Below are 3,914 nucleotides of genomic sequence, written 5' to 3'. Positions count from 1 at the left end.
AATACTCAATGTATTCTCTTTTTAAATACATAGTGCATTCAACATTGTTGTCTATGTATTATTTTATCTGCAATTTCCTCAACTACGGTACGCAAAAAATTAATAGCATAATAACGATTAATAATGGCATGCTATGACATACCACGCATAAGCGTTACTTCCGACAAAGTGGCAATATGCAATAATAATATGATCTTAGCAGTATTCATTTTATTTATAAACGTACAGTGGCATTATTTCCAATGTTATCATAAGAAAAGCTGAAGAGCTTATAAACCAACATAAAAAATGTTCATTGATTTCGTTTTAAACGCTAACTTATAGTCTGTACTACTTCCAGCCTGCATCTTCGAAAGAATGAATGGTTTCTGTTAAGGCTAAATGTAATGGGATAAATAAATCAATGTACCTAATTAATATAAATCTATTGGAATACATTTATTAATCTGATTATAAACCTATAATAACATACGATAATCCGCTTATGAAACACACACACTGAATTTTGCATTGTCTACAACGCGCCATGTTTAATTCAGAGCGGCAATATAAAGCCTCTTTTCAGCGTACATTTGAAACGATTATACTAATACCATATTCGCTAATGTGATAATTATATAAAGTATAATTAAAATAGATAATCCTTTTTCCAATCTCTCAGAGACGGATACATTCTAAGGTAAATAAGGTAATTGCCATATATCACTGACTCACAATGACCTCAGGAATCAGTCATTTTCCAGCGGAACCCCAAGACCTGACATGTCACTCATGCTATCCATTCGCGATACTTTCAATGCCAAAATATAATAAGGCCAAGATCAACACCACATACGAGCATGTACTTACTCTTTGTGGTGCATGTGACGATAGGAGCGTTTTAAATACAAATATATCTGAAAAAGTTTGAAAGAATAGAAAAAATTTGATGACGAGGCGGGATCCGCGTCTTTTTACCAAACCGTAGAAATGCCTAGCCTCTCGGCCACCCGTGATCCCGCCACAGTAATCGAATTCCTTCTACTATTTCGGTATTATGTGCCTAAGGGACACCCCGCCTCGTGTTCAAATTTTTTCTACTCTTTCAAAATTTCTTATTTATAAAGCATTTCAATGGTATAAAACTAAAAAGTAAACAAGTATATATCTAGTATTTAGTCACCTACTCGTTCTCATGCATATTTTTATTCTTTCAAAAACTAATAAAAAGGCATGAATAGGAGTCATCTTGTCGAGTTGTTAAAAATTATAAAACAATCATGCATGATAAAGTTATAATCGATCAAAGCTGTGATACAATTTTTCTTTTAAAATAAACCATTTACGTTAAAATTCTGCGACATAGCATGTTTGGTACACACTTAGCTTAAATTATTTGTGCCTAAATTTTAATAAAATATTATTCAAGAGGCGTAAGCTCTGCAATCGACCTTATCTACAAATGTCCATAGGCGATGGTAGCGCTTACCACCAGGCGTCCCACCAGCTCCATTGCCGACTGTGACATAAAAAAAAGAGAACTCTGACGACAATAATCTATACTTTACCCACATCGAATTAAGGTGTATATTTCCTCATTATAAAGCATTAAAACCTATAAGAAAACGCTTCAGCCTAAAACTCAAAACACCTCCACCGTTCATATAAATGCAGTATAGATGTTATAATAAGTTGTTCACCTACAATTAAATGGTTTCGATCATACACATTCGCGGTAATACGCACAATTGTTATTAAACATTATGTCATAAATATCTTATCCTTAATTATTATTTACTTTTCTTATTATATATATAAATAAACTATAGAATTTGACAAGGTTTATAATATAAAAAAGGCAAGGTGACTACTCGTAATATCGAGAAATTAATAGTGTTTTTAACAAAAAAAATATTCTCTTTGAAATTGTCAGAACTAGATCAAATTTACATAGGATTTACCTTTTCTCTTCGTCTCATTAGCTTTTTAAATGAGTTTTAAGCTAATAAACACACAACAAAAAGCAGTAGAACTGAAATCATTTTTGATTAGTTTTTTTTTTGTCACAGTCGGCAATGGAGCTGCGGTGGGTCGCCTGACGGTAAGCGCCACCACCGCCTATGAACATTTAGAGAGGCATATAGGTCCATTGCAGACCTTACACCTCTACAAATGAATTGCCGGCTTATTGGGAAGGGCTGAAGAAAGGATTGGCGAGAGAAATGAAGGAAAGTTTTGGAAAGGGTAAGGAAAAGGATATGAGCCTCCGACTGCCCCACTCACCGAACGAAACACAGCAGAATGCTATTTCACGCCAATCTTCTGTGGGGGTGTGGTACTTCCCCGGTGCGAGCTGGTCCATTTCGTGCCGAAGCGTGCTCGACTACCACATATAAAACATTTATGCGCACTCAGATATTTCTCGAATCATCCTTATAATGTTCAGAACCGTACCCAAAGGGTAATAAGGAACCTTATTACTAAGACTTCGCTGTCCTGTCAGACTGTATCTGTCTGTCTATCCGATCTTCAGGCTAATTGAGTGACTTTTTTGAATTTGCTCTGTATTTAAGTTAAAATAATTGTACCATAGCGTACGTAACGTTCATAGGCCTATGTTAATAGACAGTTAGCAAGATTTACTGCTCTTTAATATAAGAGCACGCAGTACGTAAACTATTCAAATCAATCAAATACATCTATTTATATTGATAACATTACAAAAAACAAATGCTTCTTCTTTCTTTTAAACAAATTCTTCAAACTGCAACTTTTTCGCACAAACAACATTAAGATTACGAATAGGTAATGTAAGGTCAGCAGAAAAAAATGAAATAAAACATTAAATTTTAATTTCTCACTCCACATAATAATATAAAAAGCACCGACAGTTTTTACGACTGATATATTGTGGGTTTATGATAATTAGGTAGAGTACAATGATCTTGATTTATATTGCGCAATAAATTGTGTATGAAACATAATTTATGCTAATTCAAATTGAAAGCACAATCGCGGTCACATATATATTATTTTTTTATTGTACAACAAGCAAAGGGGCCATTCGGACACTAGATGTTAAGAGGTCACCACCGCCCATATGGTATAACACTAGTTTTACAGGTGCTTTGCCAGTCTAATAAAAATTAAGTAAAAAAGTGAAAATTGACATTAGGTTTACGTGTTTTATAAAAGCTATTTGTGCGCTATTCTTTATCAAAGTTTTTTTTTTATGCGACGGTTGGTCGGTTTGTTTTTAAAATAATGTATCTTCTCTTATTTCTCCTTTTTTATTAAATAATCCGTTATATAACGAACGATCTAAACATGCGCGATGAATTGCGAAAGTAAAATTTTTACAAGGACTCGCACTCGGACGTATAATGATTGATTCGAAATATGATTAATGTGGACGTTTTAATAATATTTAGCGTTGGCAATTTAGTAAAGCTATTAAAGTATTAGTTAATTTGTTGCATGATGAAAAAATGCACTTGTCCCCTGCTATTATAGATTCCTTTTATTTGACACTAAAAAATAGTTATACCCTCTTGACATAAGGGATAAAAGACAACTGTCAAAATAATTCGCTAAATGTCACAATATTTTGATTGCGAGAGTTTTAAATTTTGTTCTCCCTGAAAGTTAACTAATGTAACGTCACTGTAGTTGTAAACATTAAAGTGAAAGTTTTATAGAAACAATTTTCTTGTGTCTTTTATTGTTTTTTTATTTATTTTACCTTTCTAATAACGTGATGAATGATTTAAAATGAATTCATCATATACAGTTTCACACAATAAATAACTAAAAGACATAGTAGCAACAATTACATATCGATATAAGATATCCTGCTTATATTATAAATGCGAAAGTTTGTAAGGATGTGTGTTTGTTTGTTGCTCTTTCACGCAAAAACTACTGAACCGGTTGCA

The sequence above is a fragment of the Zerene cesonia genome, chromosome 25 (genome assembly GCF_012273895.1).
Source record: "Zerene cesonia ecotype Mississippi chromosome 25, Zerene_cesonia_1.1, whole genome shotgun sequence".
Taxonomy (NCBI): Eukaryota; Metazoa; Arthropoda; class Insecta; order Lepidoptera; family Pieridae; genus Zerene; species Zerene cesonia.
This window is presented reverse-complemented; position numbering follows the sequence as displayed.